Raw genomic sequence first — 12137 nt, 5'->3', positions numbered from 1 at the left:
ACACCACTACCAAAACCCAGTTCCCCTGCTCCCAAGTTGTCACCCCAAACCGTGAAGCCACAGCCTCGCCCCTGCAAAGCCCACGCTCGCCTTAAAACAATAGTCAGAGGGGCGCAGGACACAAGCTGCCCGCATACAGGAAGACTTGTCACCGGGAAGTGTCTGAAAACAAGAGTCAGATGAACAGAGAAGGCCTGCCGGGGAGAATACCGGCATGGGAGATCCAGGGAATGCATCAGCCTAGCTGGCCAACAACCTCCTGGCTCGCCGCTTAACGACCAATCTGTGTGGCGGAAGAGCGGGAAGGTGAAAACCCCCCTTTTGCCTGCCCCGTACCAGTTTATCTGCCCGATTCCCACCAGGCACCGCAACAGCAGATTTCTTGAAAAAACCTTGTACGGGGAATTAATCACTGGGACGGGGTCCCACATGGGACATTACCCGCGTGGTGAAACGGGGAGGGGGGGGGGGGGGGGGAGGGTTTGAGCATTGTGGAAATGGAGCTCAGTCGAGTTCTAGAATCACGCACTGAGCATTACCTGGACTTTCATTGGACAGTTACTCTTTCACCTATTGAACTGCAACTCAAAGGCCAATACACCCATCATTAAAGTGATAACCAGCAACAGAGCATGTAGCGATCGCCGAGGCTTGGCCAGGTTCCTCAATGCCTACGCCCTCTCCCCGGGGACATGGTGACCAGATTGACCGGCGGACCTCACCCCGCACATACCCCTCTGGGTCCCGCTACGCCCCGACGACCGCGCCTCCTCCCACGGCACTACTCACCCGGGCCATTCCATGTTCCCTTGCGGTTGACCAAGCAAAGTAGGCCCTCCTTGCCCGAGTGGACATCCGTCCGGGTCGCTCTGGGACGGACCGAGAGACAGCACCAGGTCAGTCGTGCAACCCAAAACCTAGCGAGGGGACTGGGGAGTGCCGTGACGAGGGCTCCTAATGGTAAAAACCCGCGACCCCCAACCGGAGTGCCAGGCCGCAGCTTGCCAGCTGTTCCAGAGCCCGCACCCCTCCAAGGCCGCCTGGGGCGCCAGTGATACCTGGTGTCACCCGGAAAGGGGGGTGGGGTGGCAGTGACTCACCGGCAATCTCTTTCGGTGCTCCAGCAACCCAGTCCCAGGGGTCAAAACGCGCACGACGACAGGTCGCGACAGCGTGTCAGCCCCTCCCGCAACCCCGACCCAAACCAACAGCCAGGCCCAGCAGGAGTCCCGTGCTGGCCAGCTACACAGCGGTACCAGAGGGAAGCAGGGCACGCACCGCACGGACCCAAGGCAGCTAGCAGTCCCGACAGGACACGCTGTACGATCGCGGTTCGGGGCATTTATCCGGGGGGAGGGGGCAGTGGCCGGGGACACATTATGTCCCACTGAACCCGGATGCAACCACCAGCCAAATGTAACTCTTGCGCCAACATAGCCCGGATAAACTCGCAGTGCCATCGTTCGGCGGTCAGGCTAACGGGCCGTGGAGTGCCTCCACCCCCAGAAGCCGCCACGACACACCTCACGCAGTGGGGGTAGGGGCATCGATGATCAACCCCCTGGCCATGGCCTTGTGATTGGGCGGGGGTGACTACCACTAACCTCCTTCGTGTCGCAGGCCAGGACGATGACCCAACCGCAGAACGGACTCGCACGACCTCACCAGACGGCGTGTCAGGCGTGCAAAAGAGGGCACCAAAATGGTGGGGGAGGGATATATACCCTCCCCAAGTCCTGGCGCCCAGGAAGTGACGGCCCTCGCGCGCCGCAACCAGGCTAGGGGAACTCCACCCAGAGTCCCTGGCCCTGAAGGGGGCGGAGGGTGTGGGGTGCCCAGGCGACACTAGAGTGCTGACCTCTCTAGTGGCCCCCTGCGGGGGCCTCGGCCAGCCGCAGGTATGCCCCTCGGGCACATTGGGGGAGTGGTGCAGTCCAGAGGACTGCCATCTTGAGTTTAGATTGGGCTGCATCTGTATATCCCAATATGGAGCAGAGGCTATTTAATGTTGTTGGTTTGAGCTCCCTACCACCATTTTAGGTTTGGTGACCTGGCGGCAGGGACTAGTTGTTTCGAATTTTGTAGTTGGTTAGCATTAGTGGAGCGAGTTCCAATTTCTTGGAATTCAGGCAGGCATTAGTGAGGCTTACCGTTACGATGGAGGATGCCAGGGTTCTTGAAGTGATGCGCAACTTGAAAGAAGATGGCTGCATGGCCCTCATGGTGGTGGAGGCCACGGGGTCGGCGCGCCAAGAGCATCAGGCGTCGGTGGGGGTGGCCGTGGCGATAGCAGCGTGCTCCCTGTCGAGAAAAAGGAGGGTTGCGGCTGGTGCCCACGATGCTGGGGTAAGTGTATGACACCGCTCATATGCACGGAGAGCGGCCCCACGGGGCATGAGGCGAGCGGGGGTCGGTTTGCGTTCTGCAGCTCCGGCTCAGAGTGTCGAGGCGGGGCCGTGGTCAAGCCCTGCTTCCAGCGGGTGAGGCTGCACACAGCTTCTCAGCAGGGAGATGAGTGCTACTACAGCACATGGTGTTCATGTCTACAGGCCCACAGAGAGAGCCGGGGCTCGTCCAGAGCGGCGTCAGCTAGAACGCTGACCTGCTATGATTCGAGGAATACAAGGTGGGAGGGGGAGTCGAGGAGGACTTGAGTGGGAGAGTGGTGTTTGGGCTGCCTGGGGAGGCAGACGGCACCGTGGATGAGAATGTACTAGAAGGGGAGGACAGGGGGCTGGAACAGGAGGTTGAGGAGGACGTGGACCCTGAGTTGTATAGGATGCATGAGGGGGGGGGTCTACGGCGAGGTAGAAGGACAAGAGTGGGGGGACGAGGATGAGGCACCTGAGCAACAGGATCTGGGTTGGGACCCCGGGGCGTGAAAGGGTCTTGATATCTTTAAGTCAGGAGGGGAGGAGGTTAGGGGGGGGAAGGGTGACCCAGCTGGACGCCCATTTGGCAAAAGGGGGATCCCTTCAGTGGGACAAGGGGGGCCCAGTGACGGAGGGGAGGCAGGGGGTTTCCTGGGTCAAAGCCAGGGCAAGCAGGTAAGTGGGCCGGCAGCAATTGTTCAGGGGCCTGTGTCTGCGGTCAACACAGCTGTTTTGGTATGGAGTGTGGAGGAGGTAGGAGAGCAGGTGATGGAGTTGAGGTGGGTGTAGGTAGGCGAGGAGATGGGGAGAGGTAGGAAGAGTATGGCAGATCGATCAGGTATGAAGCCAGGAACCAGCACACCAGTTCAGCCATTTTTATTGCAGGGCGACGAACGGCGCAGGGACGCTGACTCGTCAGAGCTGGGAGCGTCTCACTTGTGCTGGACCCTCAATGCCACGCCCGATATCGGCCGAGGAGCCTTGTCATGGCCAACACAAGTATCCTCAGAACGTCCTGGCTGGCCCCAGCATCTGACGGGTCCTGCACGACCTCCAGAGAGAGATTGATGGACTGTCGGTGGTTAGCGGTGCCGAAGCGGCACAGAAGGATTCAGTCAGCCTCTCAAGAGTAGGGTTAAGGGCGTAGCGATCAAAGGGGCACCGCCGCCAGGTGTACACACAGGCCTGGGCTGGCCGCAGGCGGAGGAGTTGCATTTATTATTTATTTATTTATTTTAGGTTTTTATAGAGCGCGTAGTCACCAAAAAGTATCCCAGTGCATAGAACTGAGGTGCTGGATTTTGATGAGGATAGGCTTGAAGAAGGCGAGCTAAGGGAGGATGACGACAAAGGGGACATGGGGAGCTCAAATGTTGTTCCTAATGTGTTGTAGGGGTGTGCGGTGAGGCCGGCAAGTGCAACTGGCAAGGTGGACTGCCTCTCTACGGGCACCTTCCTTGGAGCCAGGTAAGGCCAGGTGCGTGACGGGGAAGCATGACATGGTTTCCATCGGTGCAGATGCCAGGGAGCTGCATGGTGGGGGGGGATGATTTACAGAAGGGGAAATAAGTGTTGTACGTGGGAGTAGACACCAGCGAGGTGGAGGGCCTGAAGATAAGAAAAAAGAAGGTAGTTCAGTTACAGAGAAGGACAAAGGAGAGGAGGCTAATAAGGGGTATAAGAAGGAGGTCCCTGAGAGCATGGAGTTAAAGTTTAAGAAGTTACCTTATATGGGGTGACCAAACCTTTAGAGGCGCACCCTATGCTGTCCACAAAGGAGCGCATATGGAAAGGGGAATATGTAAAGATGCTCAAATTGTTGCATTCCCAAGGTGAGGTCCAAAGAAGGGTCCAAGGAGGAAGAGTATGAGCTGGCCAAGAGGCCGAAGGTTCCTGTGACGATTGAAAATTGGACAGCGGCCTTCCTAATTTACGCACGCGTATATTGCAAAAATTACCTAGAGCGTTACGTCGCTACGTTTAAATTCATGCACGTCATCCAGAAGGCACAAATAGCAGGTGAGGATATGCGTGGGCCCAGTACGATGAAGAATTCAGGGCACGATTGGCTTGGAACCCTGAGGCAAAATGGGGGTAACTAGACCGTGGCCTGTGGCAATACACGATGGGGCAGCAAAGGGTGGTAAGACAATATTATTGGAAGGGTTTCGGTTGGGTTACATGGGGCCTCAGGTCTAGAGGTGGGCGGATAATCTGCGCTCACCAAAAGAACAGAAGCAGGCAGTGCAGGACAAACTGGACAAGGAGGTGAGGGAAGGTAGGATGGCGGGCCCCTTTTCAGATTTTCCCATGGAGAATTTAATTGTGTCTCTGATTGGGGCGGTTCCCAAGAAATAGGAGGAACAATGTAGACTGACCCAGCACTTGTTGTGGACGGGAGGTGGATCAGTGAATGATTTTATTACAGAGGAAGTGGCCACGGTGTCATACTCCTCGGTTGATGTAGCCATGTCACTGGTAGTGACGACGGGCACAGTGGCACTGATAGCAAAGTGAGATGTGAAATCAGCTTTTAGGCTGCTTCCACTCCACACAGAGGATTTTCAACTCTTGGGCATCCACTTCGAAAGAAAGTGGTATATGGACAAAGCACTGCTGAAGGCTTGCTCTATATCTTGCGCGTTGTTTGTATGTTTCAGCTCCTTTTTTGCAGTGGCTATTTTCATGGTGCTGAGGGCATCGGCTGGTCACACATTACTTGGATGATTTCTTTTTTGTGGGTCTACCCGGCTCTGCGGGCTGCCAGGTTGCGCTGGCAAGTTTCCAAGAGCTAATGGGAGATCTCTGGGTTCCATTGGCACCAGAGAAAACGATAGGCCCTAGCACAGAGCTGTCATTTCTGAGAATTAAAATTGGTTCTGTAAAAATGGAAGTGCGGCTGCCTCGGGACAAGATGTTGGCCTTGTTGGGGGACATGCTGCCACAAGAGAAAGTCATGGTCAAAGAGGTACAGTTTCTTTTAGGGTACCTCTGTTTCACCTGTAGGGTAGTCAGGGCAGAGAGGACTTTCTGCAGGAGGTTGGGCCGGGCTTTGTTGAGTAAACACTTGCCTCATCATTACGTCCTGCTATCAGCTGGGGTCACGGCAGACTTGCAGATGTGGGGTTTGTTTCTACACTCTTTCAGTGGGGTTCTGCTGAAGCAGCAAAGTGATCCGGAGGGGACGTCCACATCTTTTCAGATGCTGCGGGTAGCCTAGGTTTTGGATTCTATTGGCAAGGGAGGTGGTGCGCGGAACCATAGCCGGAACAATCGCTCAACGGCAGCAGGAGCATAGCATTTCTGGGGCTTTTTCCCCTGGTGGTGGCAGTGACGCTTTGGGGAGACGAGTTGGTCCACAACAGAGTGATATTTCTGGTGGATAACATGGCTGTAGTGTAGATAGTTAATCGTCAGTCTGCCAGGGATGTGCAGGTCCTAAAACGGATGAGTATTTGTGCTGGGATACTTGCGTTATGACATTGCATGTGTTGGAAGTGGACAACAACGCACACAACAGCAAAGAGCTCTTCAACATTGTGAAAGAACTCGCCAACCCCAGCTCTAGCTCTAACGGCATCCCGCCGTTGCAGGACCTACGCGACTCTCTTGCCACCTTCTTCCACCGCAAGATCAGCGACATCCACAACAGCTTCAACACTCAGATCCCCCCGACCGGCGCTGACACCTCAGACCCTCTGCCCCCCAGCCACACCGACCTCCTACTCACCTGGAACCACGTCAACGACGAAGACACCATCAAAACCATGAACACCATCCACTCCGGCTCACGCCAGACCCCCTGCCCTCACCACATCTTCAATAAAGCGAGCTCCATCATCGCACCCCAACTCCGTAAGATCTTCAACAGCTCCTTCGAGACCGCCAACTTCCCGGATAGCTGGAAACACGCCGAGATCAACGCCCTACTCAAGAAACCCAAGGCAGACTCAAAGGACCTCAAGAACTTCCGTCCCATCTCCCTGCTCCTGTTCCTGGTGAAAGTCATCGAGAAGATTGTCAACAGACCCGCTTCCTCGAAGAGAACAACACCCTGGACTCGTCCCAATCCGGATTCTGCAGCAACCACAGCACTGAAACCGCCCTCATCGCCGCCACCGACGACTGACATCAGGACCCTGCTGGACAACGGCGAAACCGCGGCCCTCATCCTCCTAGACCTCTCGGCCGCCTTCGACACCGTCTGCCACCACACCCTATGCACACGCCCTCCACAACACAGGGATCTGCGACAAAGCCCTGGACTGGATAACCTCCTTTCTCGCTGACAGAACCCAGAGAGTCCGCCTCCCTCCATTCCGAAGCCACCAAAATCACCTGCGGCGCACCCCAAGGATCATCCCTCAACCCGACCCTCTCAACGTCTACATGACACCGCTCGCCAACATCGTCTGATCGCACGACCTCAACATCGTCTCATACGCCGATGACACCCAGTTGATCCTCTCCCTCACCAAGGACCCCGCCACCACTAAAACCAACTTCCACGAAGGAATGAAGGCCGTTGCCGAATGGATGAAGAACAGTCGCCTGAAACTGAACTCGGACAAGACGGAGGTCCTCATCCTCGGCCCCACCCCCTCCGCCTGGGACGACTCCTGGTGGGCGGCCTTGCTGGGAGCTGCGCCTACACCCACCGACCACGCACGCAACCTGGGGTTCATCCTGGACTAATTACAGTCTAGGACCCAGCAAGTCAACACCGTCTCCTCCTCCTGCTTCAACACCCTCTGCATGCTTCGAGATCCCCACAGGTACCAGAAGGGCGGTCACCCAAGCCCTAGTCACCAGCAGGCTAGGCTACGGCAACACCCTCTACGCGGGAACCACAGCCAAACTCTGAAAAAGACTTCAACGCATACAGAACGCTTCCGCACGCTTTGTCCTCGACATCCCCCGCCACAGCCACATCACTGCCCATCTGAGACCTGCACTGGCTCCCCCTCAACAAGAGGATCACCTTCAAGCTCCTCACCCACGCTCACAAAGCACTCCATGATGCCGGACCTACATACCTCAACAAACGACTCACCTTCTACACTCCCAACCACCAGCTTCGCTCCGCTGACTTCTCCCTTGCCACCATTCCACCCATACACCAAGCGACCACTGGCAGCAGATCCTTCTCCCACCTCGCCGCCAAGACATGGAACACCCTCCCCATCCACCTGCGACAGACCCAGGACCTGCTGACCTTTAGGAGACTTCTCAAGACCTGGCTGTTTGAGCAGTAGCAGCTCCCACCCCCTCCTAGCACCTTGAAACCCTCGTGGGTGAGTAATGCGCTCTACAAATGTTAGATTGATTGACAATGACATTGTGGATGCTTTGTCTCGTTCACAGTGGGGGAGATTAAATGGGTTGGCCAAGGATGCTGACAGGGCCCCGTCACCCATGCGTCAGCAGTACATAGGCAACGCCAGATGTTACAATTGGTGGTATGGTCTTCAATGATTGGCACATGAGGTTGTGTGGCAAGGTGCGTGGCAGAAGCCACCAGCAAATTTGTCTCATTTGGGTTTCAAGCTGAGCTAAAGTCGGCATCTTGCTGCAGACTTCAGTAGCTCATATAACTCTAGGGCTGATGTGGTTTGTATAGCAACCTTTACACCCCATCACTTTCTAAAGCCACCAGTCGCCGCTGGTTTCTACCATATTCTTATTAGACAATTGTGACTGCTCCTCTGTTCATCATTGACTTCATCACCGGATCTAAGGGTGCACCAGTAACTTAATTAACTTGCACCCCCACCAGCGGTGGACACATGTCTCCAAGCACTGGTGGCAGTGTCACAGAATCACTAAGCCAATTCAGCAGCAGATGCCTGTGCCGGATGTCAGTCCAGCACCATCTTTGAAGTTTCCGTTGCCGGTAGTGTCGCACCCTCCCTCAACCCAGGTTGGCCATTAACGGTTCAGGCCATATTGCGGAGCTGAATATAGGTTCTCAGCACTTGCACTGTCATACTCATAGGTGCTCTCTTCGGTTATGGGGAATCGTCGCCCCTACCGATTTCAGACCGGGTGCCTTAATGGATCTCGACAGGTCCGCAGAGGTGATCGACACAGCGTGCTGCCACTGGGACTGGGCCCACCGTCCTCAAGGCTGCATCGGTGTTGGTCAGAACTGCCACCACCAGTCACAGCTTGGGCTCAAAAATTGCTCTGTGGCATGCCAGGATCAGCCCTCAGGCAGTTGTCTCAGGTGGGCCTGGGTAGAGGGTGTTGCTGCGTTCATTACCCTAGCATTGCTGTTGTATGCAGAGGAGCCACAGTGGATTACGTCCACCTGGCCTTCTATACAGGCCACACCCTTGGCTGCTTTTATTGAGTGTTATTTACGTGTCATACTCTATCCGGCTTTCTAGCTCCTACTATCTCTAACAGTAAGCCTTGGCTGCGTGTTTATCAAGTTTCACTGCAGCCGAGTGTGGACATGAGACAAGTTGTAAGGAAAATGCTACTTACCAGTATGCATCTGTTCTTGGCATGTAGAGCTGCAGAGTTGTACACTTTGCATAGATCGCCATCTGGTGTTGGGCTCGGATGTTTGCATGTTGTTTTTGTCGTAGAAGTCTTTGTAGTCACGAGGTTAGTGACTCCTCCTTCGGTCGACAGTGCGCATGGGCATTGACTCCATCCTTAGATTATTTGTGCCACGCAGGGTTAGATGGAGTAGAGTGAAGTAGAAAGATGTTCATGCATAATGTATCTAAGATAATACTGGAATAGATAGAGGTACCCTGGGAGGCGGGTGGGCGTGTACAACTCTGCAGCTCTACATGCCAAGAACAGATGCATACTGATAAGTAGCATTTTCCGTTTGAGGCATATGAGCTGCAGATTGTACACTTTGCAGACTATACAGCAATTACCTCCTTAGCGGTGGCTACCTCTGTTGCAGCAGTTTGAAATAGTCTTTTTAATACAGCCTGGCCCACACTAGCCTGTTGTTTTGCCTGCACATCTACACAATAGTGTTTTGTGAAGGTGTGTGGTGTAGCCCAAGTTGCTGCTTTGCATATGTCAGCTAGGGGAATGTTCCCTAAGAATGCCATAGAAGCGCCTAGCTTGCGTGTAGAGTGAGCTCTAGGGGGAATGGTTAATGTGCGTTTGGCTTTGATGTAGCATATTTGTATGCATTGTACAATCCACCTTGCAATTCCTGTTTTGGATATAGGATAACCTTTATGAGGTGAGGAGGAAGCCACAAAGAGTTGTTTGGTTCTCCTAAAGGATTTTGTTATTTCAATGTAGTTTAGTATTGCTCTTTTAACATCTAGGGTGTGTAGAGCTCTTTCTGCCACCGAGTCTGGTGGAGGAAAAAATACTGGGAGTTCAACAGACTGGTTTAGATGGACGGCAGATACTACTTTGGGTAAAGTTTTTGGGTTAGTTCTAAGAACCACTTTGTTATGATGGATTTGCAAAAATGGTTCTTCTATGGTTAATGCCTTGAGTTCACTCACTCTTCTGAGAGATGTGATAGCAACCAAAAAGGCTACTTTCCAAGTGAGGAACTGTAGTTCACATTTGTGGAGAGGTTCAAAAGGAGGGCCCATTAGCCTGATAAGGACCACATTAAGGTTCCACACCGGAGAGGGTGGAGCTCTTGGTGGAATTACTCTTTTAAGTCCTTCCATGAAAGCTTTGATAGCAAGAACTTTAAACAAAGACAAATGTTGTCTGTTTTGTAGGTAGGCCGCTATAGCGGCTATATGTAGCCCAAAAGATGTATACACTAGGTTACAATGTTGTAGATGCAAGAGGTAACAGATGATGTTCTGAATGGAAGCATCTAGTGGGTTGATGATGTTGTGCGTGCAATAAATTACAAATCGTTTCCATTTTGCCTCATAGCATGCCCTTGTTGTAGGGCGTCTGGCCTCTTTGATAATGTACATACAGTCTGGCGAGAGATTAAGGTAGGTAAACTCTAAGACTTCAGGAGCCAGATCGCAAGGTTGAGTTTATTGGGATCTGGGTGTCTTATGTCTCCATGGTTCTGAGTAAGACGTTTGGGTGAGAGGTGTAGCTTTTGATGTGGAACTACTGATAGTTCCAGTAGAGTTGTGAACCATGGTTGTCTTGCCTCTGTTGGAGCAACTAGGATCATTATGAGGAAATGTTGTTTGGAGTTTCCTCACCACTAACGGAATGAGTGGGAGAGGTGGAAAAGCGTAAGCAAATTTGCCCGACCAATTCATCCATAGCGCATTGCCTTTGGGCAATGGGTGTGGATACCTGGATGCGAAGTTTGGGCATTTTGCGTTTTGGTGTGTGGAAAACAGATCTATTTCTAGGTGTCCCCACATTCGAAAGAATGGACGAAGATCTTGAGAATGAAGTTCCCATTCGGGGATCTGTTGTGCCCGACGGCTGAGCAGATCCGCAATCTGATTGTGTAACCTTGGTAGATGTTCTGCCAGGAGGTATATCTTTTGCGGAATGGCCCATCTCCATATGCTTTGCTTTAAGTGTTATAGCTGTAGGGAGTGTCCCCCCTTGCTTCTGTATGTAGTACATTGCTGTCATGTTGTCTGTGCGGCTTAGGACAGCTTTCCCTGGAAGGTGCTGTCGAAAAGATTTCAACGCTAGGAATATAGCTAACAATTCCACATAGTTGATGTGAAATAGTTTTTGTTGGGGGGTCCAGATACCTTGAATGGTATGGGTTTGAAGATGAGCTCCCCAGCTGGTAAGTGATGTGTCTGTTAGCACTATCTGTGGGACTGGCTCGAGGAACGACCACCCTTTGGAAAGGTTCTGTGTGTTCCACCATTGCAGCGAGAGATGGGTGCGGTCGTCCACCAACACCAGATCTGTTAGTTGACCTTGAGCCTGGTTCCACTGACGTGCTAGGCACTCTTGTAATGGACGCATTTGTAGTCTTGCATGAGGAACGAGAAAAATGCTAGAAGCCATCATCCCTATTAGTTGCATGAACACTCGTGCTGGTAGTGAGTGTTGTGGCTGAATCTTTGAATTAGTGCCTGTATAGCACTTATCCTGACTGGGTTGGGATATGCTAGGGCTGTGGAAGTATTTACTGTAGCTCATAGATAATGTTGTCTTCTGGACGGATGGAGATGGGATTTGCCTTGATTTAGTGTGAATCCCAGACTGTGAAGCAGTTGTATCGTACGGAGTGTGTGTTGAACACAGCTGTTGTGGGATTTGGCTTTTATGAGCCAGTCGTCCAGATAAGGGAAGACATGAATGTGCTGTCTTCTCAAGTGGGCTGCAACTACTGCGAGGCACTTGGTGAAAACTCTGGGTGCCGTGGTGACTTCGAATGGTAGAACCTTGAACTGGTAGTGATGGCCATCTACCACAAACCTGAGATATTTCTTGTGAGCAGGATGAACGGGAATGTGGAAGTAGGTGTCCTTTAGAACCAGGGTGGAGGGAAAGTCGCCTTGCTGGAGTAGTGGAAGCACTTGTTGTAAAGTGACCATGTGGAAGTGGTCTGATTGGATGTAAAAGTTTAGCGGTCTGAGGTCCAGTATTGGCCTGAGAGAGCCGTCCTTTTTTGGAATTAGAAAATAGAGGGAATAAACCCCTGTGCCCTGATGGGGCAGGGGAACCGGTTCTATTGCATGTTTTTGTAATAGTGCAAGAACCTCCTGTTTGAGAAGCATCAGGTGTTCTGATGACATTGGACGCTGTTTGGGAGGAATGTTGGGAGGGGTAGAAGTGAGTTCCAGGCAATAACCATACTGGATGATTTGTCTTACCCACTTG

This window comes from Triturus cristatus, chromosome 1_2 (assembly GCF_964204655.1).
Source record: "Triturus cristatus chromosome 1_2, aTriCri1.1, whole genome shotgun sequence".
Lineage (NCBI taxonomy): Eukaryota > Metazoa > Chordata > Amphibia > Caudata > Salamandridae > Triturus > Triturus cristatus.
Note: the sequence above shows the minus strand (reverse complement) of the source record.